Source organism: Gopherus evgoodei, chromosome 9 (assembly GCF_007399415.2).
Source record: "Gopherus evgoodei ecotype Sinaloan lineage chromosome 9, rGopEvg1_v1.p, whole genome shotgun sequence".
Taxonomy (NCBI): Eukaryota; Metazoa; Chordata; order Testudines; family Testudinidae; genus Gopherus; species Gopherus evgoodei.
Window position 1 is genome coordinate 44,659,567 of NC_044330.1, and position 21,147 is coordinate 44,680,713.

The 21,147-nt window shown below is 44.2% G+C and overlaps 1 protein-coding gene and 1 pseudogene across 6 annotated transcripts in view; one reads left to right on the forward strand and one right to left on the reverse strand.

Annotated features, from left to right (window-relative positions):
* The window catches only part of ST6GAL1 (ST6 beta-galactoside alpha-2,6-sialyltransferase 1), a 135,186-nt gene that overhangs the window by 63,775 nt on the left and 50,264 nt on the right, over positions 1–21,147 (reverse strand). The window contains exon 2 of one of the 6 annotated variants that reach the window (XM_030575157.1): positions 5,229–5,354. The exons of 4 other annotated variants lie outside the window; for them this stretch is intronic. The gene's annotated coding sequence lies outside the window, so the exon portion shown is untranslated. Of the gene's footprint in view, positions 1–5,228; positions 5,355–20,135; positions 20,314–21,147 lie in introns of those variants that run through there. One more of the 6 variants, XM_030575158.1, reaches the window with a different exon arrangement.
* Positions 15,449–18,370, forward strand: LOC115657667 (annotated as a pseudogene).

Genomic DNA, 21,147 nt, shown 5'->3' on the forward strand with positions numbered 1-21,147 from the left:
CTATACAAACATTTAGTATATACAAAGGAAAGCCATGATTTACATTTACCTGTCTGAGGTTCTTCAGTGCCTCCATAACCACAGTATCTGAGGACCTCACAATCTTTTAATGTAATTATCTTCACCACACTCCTGTGATGTAGCATGTGTTATTTGTCTCGTTTTACAAACGGGAAACTGAGGCACAGAGCAATTAGCTTACTTGACAGAGGGCACACAGGAAGTCTGTGGTGGAGCAGGGAACTGAACCTGGATCTCCTGAATTCCAGGCTAGTCCCCTAACCACTGGCTCATCTCCCCTTGAACCAGAAATATGCTGAACCAGGAATATGCTCAACAGTGTTAGGCTGTGCTTAAGTGCTTGCATCTCCTTTTCCATGTCCTACATTCAGTGACTAAAAAACACCGGTTTCTTCCTCCCCAGACAATGATGACTTCAACAATACTCCCTGGGGCACCACATCTAGCAGTGAGAACAAAGAGGGGGAGTGAATCCCAGTTGGTCTCAGTTCCTCTTCACCATTGTCACATCTTTCACTGCTGCATCATGCTGCTCCTCTACTGGGAAATAAACAGCTCCAGTAAGATTATTGGGGTTTATGCGGGAACATATAGGAAAACAATACCTATACCTTGCACTTTTAGAAGGATGCTGATGTGAACAGCCTATGGCCACATCTACCTCAGGAAGAGAAAACGCCTCAGAAAGGCTTGGGACATTAGGCTATTTTAAACTTTGTTCTGCCTAACAACTCATTTTTACAAAGGGATCATGTGGTCCTCTGTATCTCACTAAAACAGGGTCTAATGCTCAGGGCTATGTTTAAGCAGTTGCTAAACCTATCATGGCCAGATCAGCTTCTACAGTTAATACACCACAAGCATGCTATTTGCATAGGGCTTTGGTATGACTCAGACATACAATATTAGAACATTGTATTTGAAAACCAAATTCTGTCCTCTACAAAAGCCGGCTGTATTGAGTTAGATGCTAGGAAATGAAGAGATGGGCTCGAGTTTTACTCTCATTTATTTAGTGCAACCAAACAGAACCCCTGGGAGAAAGTGTGTGTAACTTTACTGTGGGGTTATAGACCACACACCTACATGTACATCCACCACCATGGTACCTGAATATCTATTTGAAAAACTACTAACCATAGGTTTTTCCCTGAGGTTCTCTCAGGCTTGGTCTACTTTAGGAAATTGGGTCAGTATAACTATGTCGCTCAGGAGTGTGAAAAATCCATACCCTTGAACAATGCAGTTAAATCGACCTAACCCCTAGTATAGACAGCCGTGATCGGAGAATTCTTCTGTTGACCTCGCTACCACCTCTCAGGGAGGTGGATTAACTACAGGGACAGGAGATCCTTTCCTGCTGACACAGGGAGTGTCTTTGCCGCTGGAGCGGTTTATGGGTAAACAAGCCCTCAGCTAGAGTATTAAATACATCACTGCACAAAACATAGTTATACTGCACAACCATAGCATTCCTTTGAACTGAAGAATCAGTCCCTGAGAAACAACCTTAATGTCCATGAAGAATTGGTTCAATGCAGCAACAGCTGGAAACTGGCCAACACAAAGGAGAAAGGAGTAGGTTCTGTGGTACGCACTCTGCCTCTGCCTTTTTTTTCAAGAAATACTTCACTTTGGGCTTGATCCAAAGCCCACTGAAGTCAACAGAAAGACTCCCAGAAACTTCAGGTGCCTTTGGATCAGGCCCTATGTGTTTAAAAGTATGTAACTTGAAAAAGCAGGTAGATCCTTGTGTGTTGTTAAGGGCAGCAGAAGTTACTCTGTTTTCTTTAGGTGGCAATTCTGTATCTGCTGGTCCAGCAGTGAACAATCTGTGTTTTCATCCTGGCCAAAACTTTGCCATGTCTTGGCACTCTAGTGATACCTGTGGGATAAATTCTGCCTTCAGATATACCAGTGAATCCCACCTGACTTGCAGTATAGTTTAAGCAATGGTGTGTTTATTATTCAGTTGAGGTGATGTGAGGAATGAGCCTTTAGTTAGGATAGGCTTGCCAGAGAAGAAACATTATATCTGCCAAACCCTGATCCTCCCACTTAATGCGGATGGACCCTGACTAAAGCTCTACCTTGGCTCAGTGCCCCCAAAGTCTGACTGGAATCAGAGTATGGCAGTGTCTCCAAAGAGCCACCCAGCCTTGGCTATTCTCCAGGAGGCAGAGTCCCAGACTCCACACACACAGCCATATGTATCAGTGGGGTCCTCATGGAACAACAGCTGAGGGAAGTGGGGCCTGCCTCAAAGTCTCATTTGGGATGTGGGGTCTCCTAGCATAAGCAGGGAAGGCAGCATAATAGTCCTTCTCCCCACCACCAGGCTCCAGAGCAATCCGCCATGAATAGGCCACTGAGCTGGGAAGACAGCTGCCAAGCACTAGTGTTTGGAAGGTGAAGCTGCCATTGGGAACCATCACACAGGTCTGCAAGGATTCCTGCTGCCCCAGGGCTGTAGGCAGCCAGCAAAGGCTCTTGTGCAGAAAGGAGAGGAGCCTGGATCAATAAAGAGCTAGTGGGAAGAGTTTCCTGACCCTTCCCCTACTTCCTCCATACACGCACGTATTGATTTGTAACCAACTGCGGTGAGTGCCTATTTGCACAACTTGTTCTGAGTCGAGCCTTCTGGATATAAACTCCTGCTTATTAAGAAAACTGGAGACAGTTTCAAGCCATCCTTCACACCAGCAGCGAATGCACAATTTTTTAGCGGTAGCCATGCTACTCTTTTTTTTCCACAAATTTTTTGACACTCTAAGATTTATAAATTTGAAAACTGAAGAATAACATTAGTCACTTGGATTGAAAACACTCTGGGGCAGGGACTGACTTTTAGTTCTCTGTTTGTAAAGGCCTAGCACATTTAATTAAGTTTATCTGCGCAACCTTACAATGGCCCCCTTTTGTATGCATTATCATACCATCTATAATTACGTGGGCATATACAATTTTTTCCACAGGACCCCTGCCACATTAATATGCTGAATGGGCCCATACTGGGGATGAATCAAAGCTGTGTAGTGAAGACAACAGTTGTCTGTAGAATCCCTGTTTCATTTTTGGCAGAAGTTGGAAAATGTGTCATGAATGAGGCAAGGGATTGCAGAAAGGGGAAGAATGGTTTCATGTTTAAGGCAGTTGAATGCTGCCTTGGGAAACTGGATTCTACCCCTGCCTCGCCGTAGAATTCCTATGTGATGCCGGGCAAGCTACTTAAACCAAATTTTTAACTGTGTTCCTCATTTTCTACATGCCCAACAGACCCTGGGATCTGATCTGCAGAAGTGCCGAGCACTCACAGCTGCAACTGAAGACAAAGGAAGCTGTGCTTTGAACATATAAATTGCTATATAATGCAAAGTACCCTGAAAAATCAGGTCTTGGGCACCTCAAACTGGGCACCCAAAATTGGTGGATATTTTTACCTTCATTTCTCTGTGCCTTGGCTCCCATCCATAAAAAGGGATAAGACCCCACCCCCTACACTTACAGGGGTTTTGGGAAAATAAATTCACCGGTGTTTGTGAAGCTGTCAGATAGTATAATGATGAGTGCCATAGAAAAGCCCTGGAAGAAATTAATATTTCTGCCTTCAGAGCAAGGTTTGAATAGAGAGCGGTAAATAAGGCCTACGACCACATATTGAACAGTGAGGATAAAAAATTATTTAAAAGCTTCTCCTTAAAAGAGCACCATCCATTATGTGCCCTGAGTGAGGGAGGGGTTTTGTGAAAAGAAATAGCAAGTGATCATGTAATTAAAGAATGTTACAGTGCATATGCACAAGGGGACCAAAACTAAGGCTGCGCAGGCAATCTGAATTCTGGCATTTATTAACTTTTGAGTGTTTGATTTTGCAATCTTCATGTTCTTTTTACCACAGGAAGCATTTGTGAATACTTAAAAGTATAAATTTAAACAGCTCAACTAATAACATACAGCTATGTACGGTGGACATGATACCATTACTAGGAGAAGATTAACCTTTACATTTCCTTTTGAGTGCGCAAACAGGTGTTTAAATTCTCAGTTTTAACCAGACACTAATACAGTTAATATTGTTAAGTGCTGCCTGCGATACAAAATGGAACTTTGTTATAATCAGATCTCCTGACATTGTGGTATATGTAGGGTAGACTGGGCCTGTCTTTAAGCAAGCATACTCCACAGATTGTGTTCACATTTTATGTATTTTTTTTTAAATCCTCCACACAGTTCAGATGTACACCTTCATTACTTCTGATTGCAGGGAAAGGGGTCTGCAGACACCAGGCACTGTAGCAAATAATAAAGGTACAAATGCCAAGACCATCAAGGAAACTCTTCCCCCTTCATTATGACAACTGCTAGGACAGAACAAGAAATGTTTCAGACTGCTGTAATTCATTTCAGTGGAATCTCTCTCATGTAGCTTATCCTTGCACAAAAGATGCTATCAACATCCAAAATAAGTAATTTTGCGGAAATTAAACCATTTCAGCGGAATATGATGCAAAAACCTTAGAAATCTGAATGCCATTCTATGATTATGAAAGGACTAAAAGGAAACATTCTTCAAGAGCACTAGTTTTTAGTGAAACAGCCACGAGCTCTATAGCATTCTACCCTTATGGAGAACAGCATATGCAACAGTGCTGGATGGCAGTATATGCAGATAAGACTAACAAACCTACCAAGCTTAGGAGAAACTGAGGGGTTCCCTGCTCCCCTTCAAGTGGAAAAGAGGCTTAAAATTAGATTAAAATACAACCGGCATGCTCCACAGTACACTATAGATAAGTGTTCAATCTGCTGTGACAAGCAAGACAACCTTACTTACTGCTAATTCCTTGCTCTGCACCCTTTGTCCCCCCATCCTCTGAACAGAGACATTCAAGTATCATGGCTCCACCTACCAGCATCAAGCAGGCAGAATATCTGCCAGGCAAGCACTGTATATAAGGCCCCAGCCCATGGCCTTCCTGGCAGTTTGAAAACATCCAGAGTGATAGGAAGAAAGGAGGATAGAGAAAATACAGGAGAGAAGAATGCAGATGGAAAGAGAGCAGAATGTGTGATGTCAGGAAAGAATGAGAGAGAGAGAGATGACAAAAGGAATTACTGGTAATTTTCCCTTGTCATACATCCCTCTTCCATTGTATGAACAAAAACATTTGATAACTGACAAAGGGCGTAGCAAAGAGAGGCCTTACCTTAGCATGTAGCCTGTAGGACTTTACAACCAAAGGAGGCAAAACAGATCCAGCTGATGGTCCCATATGCAAGTCCTGGGAGACGACCGGGCCTGCACACATGAGATGTGGAGGCTTCTGTCCTCGCTGCCAATGACATGGAAAGAGCCCCGGACAAGTGGTTATGGAGCTGGAGCTGTTTGCTGACCATCATCTTGGTCATCAGCCCATAAAATAAACGCTTTAGCTGTAAATATACTAGGCTGTGTTGGTTAAAGTTTCTCACTGTCACTACCACTTTATCACTAGTGGAGCTGAAACAACAAAGGAGGTAGTAGCAATTATTTTACATGATGTTTAATTCAAGTAGGCCTACATTGAACTCAATGGAGTTACACCTGTGTTAGGAAAATTAGAATCAGGCCCGTGATGTTCACTGAAGGAATAAGTCAGGTGACAGCCAAAAGGCCATCTCCTCAGAGAAAACTGACCATACAGGGGTTATGACAAGAAAATTCCGCTCGCTCACTTATATAGCAAAAGTTATCATGACCAAAGAGGCCAACTCATGAGTTTAAGAGGAGTTCCTTTCAGTGGCTCATATGCAGGACCCACAAGCCCAGCAATATCAAGAGAGATTCCACTGATGAACAACAGAACTGGATCAGTACCACTGAAGTAAGAAGTGGGAGAGTCTCCTGAAACAAACCTATGATCTATCTCTGCCAGCAACAAACCCACAAACAGCAGATTAAAATTAGCTCTGAGGGCAATGACTAAAATCATACATGAAGCCTGCAAGGGGGAAGTGAAAGTCATCGTGACGGGAACCAGCATGGGTGAAGATGTTTCTCTTGGTACCTTTAGCAGGGCCGCCCACAGGACTCAGGGGGCCTGGGATCTCCAGCGGCTGGGGGCCTCCGCCGCCAAATTGCTGCTGAAGACCTGGCACTTCGGCGGCAGGTCCCAGAGCAGAAGGACCCCCCGCTGCTGAATTGCCACTGAAGACCCAGAGCGGAAGAAGGCCCCGAAAAACTCGGGGCCCCGGGCAAATTGCCCCACTTTCCCCCCTTCCCCACCCCCGGGTGGCCCTGACCTGTAGTGAGGCAGTGTGGCCTCCCTCTGAGTCAGAGGGGAAGGAACCACCCTCCATGCCCAAGTGGGCGGAGCGAGGCCTGCCTCGCTCCTCCCACCAGAAGGATGTCACCAGGACAGGAAGTATAACAGGCAGAGTCTCCCGCTCAGTTGTAACGATGACACCAAAGGAGGCAGATGGACTCTGCTCACTCCCTGCCACTGACCCTGCTGCTGAACCCAGTGATGCCCTGCCTGCTGGGGAGCCTGCTTCTGCCACAGACCTGCTGGGACTGCCACAGGCCACCTACCCAGAGGGGCAGCTGACCTTAGTCTGGCTGCAGCTTTGCCTGAAGCATGGCCAGCATGTTGCGGTTGAGATCCCCACTGACCAATGGCAGACTACTCTGTCACTGTTAGGGCTCTGGGTCAGTGTTCGGTGGAGTAGGGTGGGCCCAGACTCCACCTGCCACTCCACCCCTGGGGTGGAAGCCTCCCCTCATCAGGCCCAGTGCCTGTGCTTGTCGGTTGTCCACTGGAGCTAGGACGCTCACCCCGAGGTTCGTTCTATCTCTGCCACTAGAAACCAGAGCTCATTACCTGCTGGGTTTTCTCTGGCTCTGCTACAAGAGCCCAGGACTAATTGACTGCTGGGCGTGCTCAGGCTCTGCAAAAAGAGCACAGAGCTCATTGAATACTGGACGTGCCTCTGAAGCAAGAATTTGGGGCTAACTGACTACAGGATTTGCGCCGCTTCTGTCTCCAGAGGCCGGAGCCAATTGACTACTCAGGCTGCTCTACCTTGGGCTGAAGAGCTTGGAGCTACTTATGTCTGTGTTGGCCCAGGCCCCTGCCACAAGGGCCCTGAGGCCATAGACTAAGGTGGGTGCAGCCCCTGCTTGAAGAGTCCCAGGGCCCTTGACGGTTGGCTGCCCAGCCCATTAGACCAGTCAGGAAGCTAACACCTATGCTAATTCCCCTGCTATTAGGCAGAGGCCCCAACGGCGAAGTGAGGCAGTGTGGCCTCTCTCCGACACAGAGGGGGAGGGACAACCGCTCCAGCACTATAGTACCCCAATGAACAAAGGTAGGAAGAATTTCACAACATCAGAAAAATCTCCTGTGAAGCAGCCCCAGTCAGTCTTTACGCTGCTTACCTAAACAGTACGTTGCAGGAGACCAGAATTGTTCCGTAGGCCAGTAAAGCCAAATGGAAGAGGAGTTCAAAGGGGGAACCCCAGTATTAGACTCATTGCTTCCAAATAAGCAGCCCATCACAGTACTGGGTGTCAGGGATCTAGCAATATCAACTCTGACTTTATAGCATTCTAGGTATTAGGTAAGGGGAGGTAGCCCAGTTCCAAGTCATGCAAAGGTGTCTGTGTCTAGTGCTTTGGCTCCAAGAACCTAGTGTGGATGCAAAGCTGGTGAATTGGGCTACTGCTAGGGATCCCATCCCAGTCTACATTGCTGTAAAATACAGGGGTTGAGATTCCATTCTCTGGGGATTGTTGATGATGACCATGCACTTCCCCTGATGATCAACCACTGCAGGGATACAAGACAGGCTTCAGCTCAGACGCCCACATTCAGAGAGGAGTACAACTCCCTTCAGTCTGTTAATATATTGTTGTATCACATTAATACAAACATGTAGGAATGGGGGTCCAAAGTGCACAGAGCCCAGTATTCTCCAAATTTCATGCTTAGCCTCTGCATGGGAAAGGACACTACTTGAGCTGAGAGGAGCCCATGAGTGTGGAAGCCATAGGGAGACATGTGGGATAAGTGGGCCCATTAAGCTAAGAAGGACAGTACAAATGGAGGGATATTCTTTGAACAAGGAGACACACTGCCATTGGGCCAAGAAAAAAGGCTGTAGGGGTTGAAGATGTAGCCAGAGTACCAAGCCAATGCAGGATGCCCCTAAGGTGGATGATCTAAGCAACACTTGAAGATAGCTTCAAAATTGCGATGCATACTATTTCAATGCTTTGTAGTCTGTGGGGTATTCTTAAATTGAGGGCAGACAAAAAACTGCCCTCGTACTCCTGTATGCACAAACTGAAGGACTTTTATCTTAGTTATGCAACCAGATGCTGAGGACGATTGCAATGAAAGACGCACAAACAAGGTTAGATTAAAAAGCCTGTGGTTACTAAAATCCAGTCAATTTAATTTACTGAAGGGATTGTGGAGGCAGGTTTTCCAAAAGTAATCAAAGATGTTCTGCATGCAGTTGCACTTTTACCCTTATGCCAACTTCTGCTCTCAGAATCACATCCATGACTTGTACTAACTTTAACAGAAGCTGCCCATTGCATATCTGAATTTGGCCAGCTTAAGGCATCCTGCAAAGAATTATGCACATGCTTACCTTTATGCATATAGGTAAGTCCCACTAAAGACAATGGGATACTCCCATGTGTAAAGCTAATTACACACATGAGTCTTTGCAGGACCAGTCAGGGCCTTTGATAAAACTTATCATTACTCACTATCATAAAATGTAAAATCCAAGATGCTGTGAAGGAAAAGAAATAGTGAAGCGTGCCATTTATTTTCTATCTGAACAAATTTCATGAGTTCTAAGCATCAAGCATATGATACTTTCTCTAATTATCTATCTAAGATGCACATCTGGCCCCCATTCCCATTGTTATCAGAGCACCTCACCATCTTTAAAGTATTTATTCTCACAACACCCTGTGAGGGAGGTCAGTGCTATTATCCCCATTGTACAGATGGAGAGCTGAAGCACACAGAGGCTAAGCAAAGTCACACAGGAAGTCTGTGGTGAAGTAGGAACTGCACCCAGGTCTCCCAAGTCCCAGGCTAGTGTGCTAACAACTGGACTCACTGTAAATTACAGAAATGTGACCCTCAAAAGAACCGGATACTCAAGGACTCTGAACTAAAAACTAGACTGTACATTTCACTAGGACAAGCTTTTCCCCAGTGACAGAAAGACCAGAGACACTGCAAGTCACAGTATTTCAGTATTTCCCCTTCTGATCCTGTCTAGGGTTGGAAAGATTAGAAGCATCCTAAAATGACTGACTATAGCGAGGCGGTGTGGCTCCCCTCCCCCACAGGGAGGGTCGAGCCCCATCAGTCATCCACGGGGGCGGGGCCACTGAGCGGAAGTCCCGCCCCCTCAGACGGTCAGGCGGCGCCCCGGAAGAATAAAAGCCGGGCCCCAGACTTCAGTTGCAGGTCTGCCACCAGCAGGAGCAGATGTGTCCGCCGACACCCGTAAGTGGGAGACTGCCCAAGTCAGAGGCCGAGACCAGGAGCTGCCAGAGCTGCCTCGTCCCTACTACGACGAGGAGCCGCCGGAGCATTCTCGAGGCTGCTATGATGAGGAGCCGCCAGAGCTGCCTCGCCCCTACTACGGCCCCGAGGAGCCCTCAGACCAGGCTTGGCCCGCATTCCCCGAAATATTACCGGACCTGCCGCCCAGCCCAGACTGGGAGGAACCGATGGTTCTGGACGTCCCCGGAACAGAGGCTCCGGACCAGGTAGGAGTACAGGGGGAGCTAGGAAGTAGCCCGGGGGCACCTGACTCCAGTCAGGCTGCAGAGCTAACTTTGCCAATGTCAGTGTGTTTCGGTCAGGACCCCCACTGACCACCGGCAGCGGTGACAGCCGCTACCAGGGCCCCGGGGTGGAACGCAGAGGAGTAGGTGGGCCTGCGTTCCCCCTGCCACCCATATCCGGGTGGCAGACTCCCCCTCTCCCCTGCCCCAAAGGGCCAGAGCTAATTGTAACTGTGTTTAGTGCCCCACCCGAACCAAGGGCTGGGCCCCTTTTGACTTTGCCACTGCTCTGCCCTGCTCCAAAGGGCCAGAGCTGATTGTACTGTGTTTGGTGCCCCGCCTGAACCAAGGGCTGGGCCCCTTTTGACTTTGCCATTGCTCTGCCCTGCCCCAAAGGGCCAGAGCTGATTGCAATTGCAGGGACGACAATGAGGCTGGTGTGGCTCCTCACCCCCTCAGGGAGGGTCGAGCCCCGGTGGACCCCGTCTACACTGACCTTCCACTAAGACTCACCTTGATTTGTGAGGTCCTGGCTCCTCTGAATGAAGTCCATGATAAAGCATAAATTCATATAAACTGACTCAATTGATACATGGCTCTATGGGGCATACTGCTGAGGTTCATAAGTAAAACACTTTTCATTTCATTACTGGAAGCCAAATATCAATCTACATCTTTCAGGCTACCTGAGCAATAGATGCACTACTCAGCCTGCCAGGGTCCAAGCTACTTCTTCTCTGGGGGGAGGGAGAAGGGACAAAAAGCAAAACAAAAACCAAGCAAAACAAAAAGCAAAACAAAAACTCCAACAGCATGAAGTTTAGGAATTTAAACCCTAAGAGTCAGGAAATTCCAGAGTGAAGGTTCTCACAGTAATCAGCTCATCTTCAGTGACATATTTTTCTGAGCAGTCTATGTAGTCAGCCCCCACTCACCCATGCATCACTCTTAAAAGTGGTGTTCTTCAAACACAGGTCTTTCTCCTCCTCTGAGTTGCCATTCCCTCATTTCTCACTACGGCCCCTGCCTTATGCACATTCCACAGGCAAAAATGAGGAGGCTAAGTTCATTAAAATTATTCTCTGTAAATAATTTGCTTGGCTCTAGTAAAATAGATTTGGCTTCCTTCTCTCCTCCTCCATCCAAGCAACTGGGGCAAAAAAAATGCATATAACATAATGTGAAACACCTTTCTTTTTCCCCACAATGGTGAGGGTGCCGAGAAGAGAGAGAATACTGCATTGTGCCAACTGAAAAAGAAATTTCAAGGGAAAATTCTGCCAATAAGCTGTAAATTAGTGGGAAGTCATTCTAGAGAATGTTAAGTTATTTTCATATGAATACTTTGATTATCAAAGTCTCAAAAGTGACTGTTCAGGTTGACAGTGTCTCTTTAAGCAACTTGCCAAGGTCACATAGCAAGTCTGTGGCACAGCCAGGAAAGAATACCAGATCTCCCAAGTCCCATCCCAGTCCAGTACCTTGACCACTAGTTTTGCCATTCAGTTAGAAGTCTTGCACCAGATCCAACCAATAATAATATGTGGTTTGTGGTATTCAGGCTGCTCTTCATTAACACTTCCTCAGATATATTAAAGCTTAATGATCAGGGATGAAGAATTGGTTCTTTAAAATTAAAAAAAGATGCAAAGGTTGCCGAACATTTCGAACAATCCTGCACTATTAAACCAGGCATGGATTTCAAGGTTTAAAGCAGTACCCCGCAGAATGAATCCAACATAAGTATGCAAGACCCATCAAACATCAACCAGATATCCTGCTGAGAAAACTAACATTATAAGGAGCCAGGCACAGTGTAGGCATTATATAAGTTTCTCCAGACAGCTCAGCCTCTGGCAATGCACCTCAGTTCTGACCTGCAGAACTCCTTGATGGCTATGTCATCCTGAGTCTTTACTGGGGAAAAAAAAAGTTGCAGGCTAACAAATACAAAATAGACCCCTGAGCCTGCCAATCCTACCCCTGTGGCAAACCCCCATACAAACAGGCCCACTGATTGCAATGAGAGTCCTTGCAGGCACCAGAAGTAGGTCCACATTTTTTGGTTGCAGGATCACGTATAAACAGGAGTGCAAGTAGGGGGTACCCGCCAATACAGAGTTTTGGCAAGAGATTTTTAGCAGGTATGGAATATCGGAAAGACTTGGGGCTAGCTCCCCGCTACGGAGAGTGGGGGGAATGGGGCTGTGCTCTGCTCTTTAAAAGAGCAGAACATGGCTAGGGAGGGCATTCATTCTTTAAATGGCTTTGTTTTTAAGTTTGTTAGCATACGTATCGTGCTCTTATGTTGGTCAGGAGTCCTCAAGAGGGGAGGGAGGAGGATGAAAGTTGTTTAAACAGTGTTTTTTATTCTGTTTCTCCCCACTGATCTGAATTATATTTGATATCCATACTGCATCACATCAAGTCCAAATCATTAGAGGAATGCCTCTGCTTGCACTGACCAGAGGATGTTTGAATTCTGATATCAGCCCAGTTCTGCAACCTGACGGGAATCAGGTGTTGTCCCCAGTGTAAACACAGAATTCTTCTTTGCAGCCAAATTAGTCTAACATGCATTTTGTTAACTGGAACTGGAGCATCAAAACAAAGAAAACAAATGCCCCAGGCTTTGTGGGTGAGTGTATTATAAGTGAAGATTATAATACCGGAAACTGACGGCCTTAAACCAGCCGCCTCAGGAATCTGCCAAGAAGTTTGCTGAAAATATGTTCCTCATCTTAGCAACAGAGCTAAAACTTATCACACATCTGCCCACCTTTATTCGAATGAAGCTCCTTCTGATCTGATAGCTCAGGCATTGTCAGTTTCATCCAGAACAATTTACAAACTTGGAACCTAAACCTATAAACCCTTAATTATTTGATCAATCCCACTGAAGACCATGAGACTATTTGTATGACTATGGACCACATTTGTGGACTCATAAGAGTTTCAGAAGTCTGTTCCTATAAAGGAAGTTGAATCCCCCATCGAAATGCAATGTTTGGGTACAACACCATAAAGCAGTTAAGGATACAGTTCTACTTAAAATTTGTCTTTTAATAAGTCATACATATTCTGAAATGGCTCCTTACCCAACTCCCATATTCCATATAAACAGACTGAATACTACATATGTGGGGGGAAAGTGAGTAGTTAAGCATGTTGATGTTTGTATATACAAAGAGGGTTGTCAGAGGGGACGGAGAGAGCATGGGGGCCCCCAACCTGGGGGCAGGGTCACATGCAGGGTCATGTGGGGAGGTCACGAGCCCCCCTTGTGGCCCTCCCATGAGTATAGTACTGGCAAGAAATGATTTCTATTTGCACCACTGGATATAAAAGAGAGTCACGCATTAACCCATCAACTACCCATGTCAGGAACAAAACAACATCTCTTTTCATTCAAATTATATGGAACTACACTTACTTCCTCCTGAAAGAGGATAAGGTCCCAAGTTGGATAACACGAGACTGATCACTTCTGTAAAACCATAAAAAGGAACAACTACAAAACCTTCATCCACTGTACTGGACAACAGAAAGCATAAAACAGGACAGCTCTGTGTTCAGAACAGAAACCCAATCAGTAAGGGACTAAACATTTACTCCTTCTGGATAATATATTCCAAAACTCAGAGATGTAAAGCAAATCTGAAATGTGCAGTGCATTTCTAGAGAATTAATGTCTTGTACACTGTCCAATCAGACTGCTGGGAATTACCTCCACATTCCATTCACTGTATAGTAATATACTGTAATAGTTACAAAAGGCAAACATTAAAATATAGTACTGCATATTAAAATTTTATTCACGGCTGCCTGCTACTTTTATTCTTCTGTAACATATTAGAGTATAGTTGGGAAATAATAGCTCCTTCACTAATTTGGGGGAAGGGAATTTCAGCCCTACTGATGAATGATTTACAACGTAAGTGTTAACTTGGGTTAATACTAGGAAAACTGCCAACTAAGGATTGTATATATAGACCTAGTGCTCACATCAAACTCAGTACCTCAGCCAATAAACTGTTTACCCTCCCTCCCATCTTCACTGCCCCATTGTGTGGGGCAGAGTATGGTGGAATATAGACTCACTTGTTCCCTCCTGACTGAAGACCCTTTCTGTTAAGTGACAAAAGATTACAGACAAGCCTGATGTTACCAAAGCATCCACCCAGTTATGAAATCTGTAGATCAGACTCCCTCTCTCTGTTCCTAAGGAGAAAAAATGGGAAAAGTCAAATTATAAAAGAGAAGCAGAGTTTCCCATTGTCTAGGTATTCTTGGCACTGCAGACTTAGAAGGGCTATACTGTGGGGGGTTATGGGTAGACCTCAGAATAACTCTACCTTGGGGAAAGGGAGTATGACAAAGCAGCACCCACACAACCCTATAACTGAGTGTACCTCACACAGCACTGGTTGATGCAGAAGAAGGTGCTCACCCCTATCCACTCTGGGAAGTCCAGCACCACTACTATTACGGACTCACTTTCCTGGGTCTGCTCCAAAGCCCACTGAAGTCAATGAGAAGTCCTTCCATTGGATCAGACCCCGGTGCTCAAGGAGCGCAAAGAATAAGACTCTGGTTGGCACCTACGCAGGTGGACAAGGCCATCTGACCTCTGGTTCACCAGCACAATGCCAGTCACAATCTAGCACTGAATCAGCACCTACGATGTCTTCTTATACCCATGATCCAGAGTACACTTTCACCAGGATAACTGCATTCAAATAACAAGAACAATTATCTCTATGGGGGTTATGGAGAGGATGGTTTTTAAAAGCCCTGCAGAGGTAACTCCAGCTCTATAGTTAGATTTATGTCCTGTGGTTGTCGCAGTAGCTTACAGGCATATTTTAGTTACTAGCTATTTGGCAACTGCAGGTTCCCAAAAGAAATAAATGTTGCCAGCATAATTTTTGCAGAGCACAACATAGAGCAATCTATTTCTGTATTTGCATATTTCCACTGTACCGAAACAAGTTCTCACTGCCTGTGGAGGAGAAAAGAAAGGTTCTCTCTCCTTTTCCCCCGCTGCCTCAATGGAGGAGCAGTGGTGCCATCCTGCGCTGCCAGTTTCTATTAGATAAAAAGCTGAGAGACACTAAAGGAATGTTTGAAAAACCAGTGGGCAATATGGGTAAACAAGGTACCATCTTGCCTGGAACCCTCACTGGTTTCTGTGCAGACTTTAACAAGGAAACAGAAAAGAATAAATTGCAGCAGAGAATTAAATTCAAAACTTGATAAACTTGCTGACAGAGTTATAAACTTGGGAGACATCCAGGCTTCTGCAGCGGCTTATCATGCAAGAGGCAAATACTGGAGAGGTGATGGCAAACCTGATTAAAGAAAACAAGCCATTTAGAAGCTACGAAGAATCAAACGACAAGTCACTGAATTATATGAAGAAAATGAATCTGCAAACTCAATTGTTTCTTTTGAGAATGGGCTTCCTAGAGTTCACAGAGCCAAATTATATTTAATGTCTGAGATCTGCAGACAAAAATGCACGTTTGCACACCCACATTTGCAAGGGCAACTACCTACCACAACTGCACACATATATCCAGCATGCAGGTATCCAAGTACCTATTTGCACACACAAACGTACAAGTCATGAATGCAACTGTGGTAAGTGTGCAAATTCACACATCTATCTGTGAGCACAAACATCTTTTTTTTTTTTAAATCTGACCTTTAAACAAGAGGTGTGAGGTGTCCCTTTATCATGTATATGGAGCAGAGCCTTCAGATGGTTCCTGAAGGTGTCTGAAAGCACTGTTAATAATAATAAAAAACAGTAATGGACTCATCTGTCTGAAAACAATACACTGATATAGTCCCATAGGTTTGCATGGCACTTTACAGACACAAAAAATATATACTGACAGGCACTGAAAAATGTATACAGCGGGACTTGAAAGAAAACTAGTTGCCTACTGTCGAACATTTCCCTAGTGAGTGGGGAAGCCAATCCTATCAGCTTCTGCAGAATCTGGGCCTTTTGAAAAGCTACGGTCCTAGCCTTTTTTGTTGCAATGATAACTTTAGAATATAAAGGAGTGTAGATCAAAGCAGTGCTGTCTTCTTGAATCTGTAGGCTAACAGCTGCAGCACTTGTAACAGTTCACAGCTTTCACAAACTGCAGCAGAGAGAAAGCTGACCAGAAAGCTGTGATGAAGGGCTTGAGGCATGTTGTGTTGGTCTTGCTCATTAGCTCTGTAACGTATATCAGTGTTTCTTAAATGCACTGTGGCTGCTTCCAGTCACCAGCAGATTTTCATGACAGTCCAAAGTGCTGCAACAATCACTGAGCTATTACCTATTAATGTCGCTTTGTAAACAAAATAAATCATAACGCGCATAGATTCCCTTCTAAATATTACAGTTCAGTACAGACAGAGCTGAACTACAAAGGCATGGGTTTTTTTCAAGTCACAAAGCATATTCACTAGCTAATCACTATGTTTACATCTCACGCTACCGTAGCTCTGTAAATGGCTATTGGCCAACATCACTGTTGGGAAGATCACTGTGTGGTGTGTGAGTAAGTTGACAGCGTTTTTGACAGAAGGTGGAAGAGTTAAAAATGCCAATGGATATCGGAAAGTTTTTTTAAAAAATCAGTTCGAGAAAATGACCCTAAATGTGTTACAGAGATGGTCCCCAGAAAGCCACCTGCTGCTGAGAAAAGGAGAACACAGAAGGAAGAAAAAAGAACATTTCAGGACCAGCGGGAAATGCAATTTTGTGTTTCTGAAGACATCTGATTCCATTTCTGAGCAAGTTGCAGTGTGCGCTGTTTGTACAAAAGAAATGCATCAAATTAAAATGTCTGCAATGCAATGTCACTATAGCATTCGTGCAGGGGAAGTTGAACAGAATTACCATAGTGAATTTCAGAGGCACAAGCTGTTAAACAATACAAAAACCAAGCTTGAAAAATAACAATGACAGCTCAGAGATTTTTTTTTTTTTAAATAAAATGGATCAGATACAGGTGGCTACTTTTACAGTTGCACTACTTTTGAGGAAAGCAAGAAAACCATTCGGGAAATGAGCATTCATGAAGAAAACTGTTCTGGCCATACAACCAGAAAATACACTTCTCAGAGATATACCACTGAGCAATGACATGTTACAGAGGAACACACGAGATCTGGCAAATTTTCTACAAATCAAAACAGCTGAAAAAGTCACAGTGAGCCCTTTCTACAGCCTGTGCTTGGGTGAGAACCTTGATGTCATGAGGAATCCCAAGGCCATCATATATGTTAATTTTTGGACTGTGACCACCACTGTTCTTCTGAAGGTATTTTACATCAGGTTAGCCTGAGTGATAGGCCAACTGGCAAACACATTTTTCAATGGGTTCAGGCAAGAATGGAGGAGTGTTGTGTTAGCTTTGACAATCTGTGCAGCTTGATAGTGGACAGGACAGCAGCTATGTAAGTGCACAAGGCGGGTGCTGAACTGCTTCCAGGAAAGCTGAACTCTGAAGCCTTTTTTTGTTTCACTGTTTTGCCCATCAAGAAGCTTCAATTTAAAACATGGATGAGGTTGATTCCTTAGTAAAAAAGTGCATCACTGCTTTCAATGCCAGTGATGTCAGTGAAGGGAGATCTGCAACGTTGTGTGAAACGGGCTGCGAGACACGTACAGTGCTGCTGAATTACAACCCAGTCCACTGGCTTAGTTTTAACGACAGTGAACAGAGGCTGTTTGAGCTCCGGGAAGCGCTCGTTGAGGTTCTGAACACAGTTTTGCTGGAACTGTCCCAAAAGCTACAAGATCCAGAAGCACATGGCTGTTTGTTCTTCTTGAAAGTGTCTTTACTCACACTTACTTCCATAAACCTGGAGCTTCAGAAAACTCAGCTAACTACATCTGACAGCACTGAAGTAATTAATACATTCAAGAAGACAATCATTGACATCGTCCAACCCCTACAAGAGAAAAGAGACTTTTCAGTTTTTTTAGGAGCTTAGTCAGTTTCTCAGTTGTCAGGATAAGAATGGGCAGCAACAGGTCTATTTCACTGAAACTGAATACCTGACTACCTCCTGAAGGATCTTGAAAATCATTTAAGTGAGAGAAACTTTTTCAGACAGTACTCGTTCGTGACTGACCTATTCAGCAATTCTGGGTGAGGCTTTTTGGCTGCAAACAAACTAACTGCCTTACAAAACAGATTAGCTTCCTTTGACTTTTCAGATTTAAGCTGTCTCAAATACCTCATTCTGTAAATGTGCAGTGATGCAAGAATGAAAATATATTTCAATCAGCCCAGTATTACTGTACAGGAGTTCTGTAGTAATGTATATCTGTTTGAAGACACCTACAAGCCCCTAGCTAAAGTTGCTTTTCTTTTCTTGTCCCTCTTTTCTTCTACTGTGCTGTGTGCACTGCATTTTCTGAAGAACAAATACCAAAACTGCCTCACTGATGCTAACCTGGAAGCTTCTCTTCTAGTTTCACAGGATACCCTAGATCCTGCAGACTTTCCATTCAAAGAGCTCCTGAACTTTTGCAAGTAGTCTGATCCACACAATGAATGTGTTAAAACCCAGAACTCAGTTTCATTATCACACTGTATTAGTAAAGTACAATATAACAGGAATATGTTTTTAGTTACTACATTCTTATCATTGTTATTACTGGATTGAACTGATTTTTTTTATCTGTGAACAAGAAAGAAATTTTGACACATTTGCAGATATGTTTTTTCATTATTATTTAGACTTCTGTTATGTAAAAGCATTTTTAAATTTAGTTCAGAATTGTTGTACAGACATCCACCTTTTACCAAAAAAGCAAAAGAAACAACAAAAAAGACAAGAACATATAAAGCACCTTATTTGTGTTTCTATTGTGTTTAGAGGCAGTAAAGAATAGAGGTAACTGTACATTATTTTTATTATTGAGTCTCCAAAAAAACAACCAACCACATAAATAAATTACCATGATTTGCGTGTGTAAATGTGCATATTTGTTTTCCCTAAAGTTAATCAAGTATTTCAGGAAAAACTGTCAGAGTGGCAACTAACAATTTGCTGTGAGAACCCCTGAAAACAAAGTCATTGTTCTTGTAAGTAAGCACAAGGAGTTCAGACAAAAAACCAGGGGATTCTGCCTAACTAGAGCAGACAGAGAATTCCACTTGATAATCAGCCTTCCTCTCACATGATCTTAAACAGACTGAGCATTATTCAAGTATCTGCTGAGCTCCCCAGGGTAAGATACAGACCTTGCCATGAATTCACAGAAGCAGGGGTGAAAGTTGGCCGGTATGGTGTGCCAGTAAGAAGTGGCTGCCGGTATTGGCCTATACGCAGCCGACATTAAGCGCTTTAACGTCGCTGTCCCTTTCCACACACACACATCGGCGATCCTGCCAGCAGGGCCACTGACTTGGGGGCAAAATAGGCAGCTTCCCTGAGGGCCAGTTATTTAAAAGGACCCAGAGCTCCCAGCCGCCGACACCCCTACTGTAGCAGTGGCTGGAGCCCCAGGCCCTTTTAAATCGCTGCCGGAGCCCTGGACAGTGCGGGCCAGGCAGCGTGGATGGGCTGGCTCAGGGAGACTGACCCCCCCAAGTCCCACCCTGTCCCTTCCACCCGAGGTGCCTGGCAACCGTACAGGTAAGTCTTCTATGTTAGTGTCACTCCTGCATAGAAGCCACTTTCCCAGGTGATATGTACAGTACCTAGTAGCCAACAGCCCATTCTCCATTGCACTTTCTACAGGAGAGTGAGACATTAAAAGGTAAAAATCTAAGAATGAAGGGGCAGAAACCACCTAATCTCCTTTCACTGGGGCAGCATAACAAAGTCCATTCTGCTCTGAATTAGGCTAACAGCCTATCCTGAGGGAAGACAATAAAAGCATAAGGAGATGGTATTAAGATACTTAGATCCTCATTTAGTTAGCTTTTAAATGGTCCCAACTCAGCTCTGAAGTTAACACCCTGTGGGGTTAGTAACATTAGGAGAGTGTGCACACATTTATTGCTGCTATAAACAAGTGGAGACAGCTGTCTGTATAGCTATCTATGTACTTATATGGCTTTCTTTGCAATGGTATCCTAAAGCCCTGCCTAAGTAGCTAAGAAAAACAAATACAAAAATAAACTCTTGCTTTGCCAGCTGTAGGGGAAAATTTGGATAGGTAGTGGACTTTTTTCAGTATTATTTACACACACAATATATATATACACACACGCACACACAGATAGGTGACTGTGCATGCACATGCAAGTTTGTGTACACGAGATTCACAGATGGGCCAACAAGGAAAAGCTACCTGAAGAAACCGGGATTGCATTAGGTTCCACTGAAGTCAGTGACATTTTTATTTCTTGTAGGAGTGAATTCCTTAGTCTAGGTCCAGCTCCCACTGAAGTTCTGACTATCTCCAGTGCTCGCATGTATTCCTGTATGTCTCAGCTGACCCAACCCAATGGGGTGCTCAATCCAACGAATATCAGACAAGGGACCTTGGATACTTGCACACTGAATACCACTGAAAAATCCAAAAGTAAGCAACATTATAACCAATGAACAGGTGCCCTCAACAGAGGAGAGTTCCTCAATGTGCTTCCTATCAGTATCACCTCTATCTTGCCTCTCTTGAGCTTTGGCCTGCTTCTCCTCATCCAGCTGCTGTCCTCTGCATGGCACTGGAAGATGGTGCTGATTACACTGATGGTTTGTTATTGAGTGTTGAAATGTGTAGTGATTTCGTCTTAAGAAAAACAGCTTTAAATAACCAGTTTAAAGAGACACAGAATCACAGAGTTTCCAAAGTGAAATATTGAGAGAAGTAGGTTCAGAGAAGGGCAATGAGAATGGCTTGAGGTCTGGAAATCACATCTTACAATGAAAGCCAACGGTGCTAATGAGAAAGTTAAGAGATGCCTTGATCACAATCTGTAATTACCCACAGGGGGAGAAGATGTGATGCTTTTTAATCTAGCAGACAATGATGTTACAAGAGCCAAAGACTAGAAGTTGAAGTCAACAAGTTTCAAACTAAATAAGATGTGCATTTTTAACAGTGAGCGCAATAAACCACTGGAACAGATTATCATAGGAAGTAGTTAGTGGACTCTCGATTACTTCTTAGAGTCTTTAAATCAATGTCCTTCTAAAAGACATTCTAGTTCACCTGAAATTTGATGGGCTACACACATGAATAACTGGTGAATTCTATAGTCTGTGTTATGCAGGAGATCAGACTATTTGATCAATGATCCCTTTTGGCTTTGAAGTTGATGAAAAGCCATTCTTGACAGCATCCCTTTCACATTCTAGTT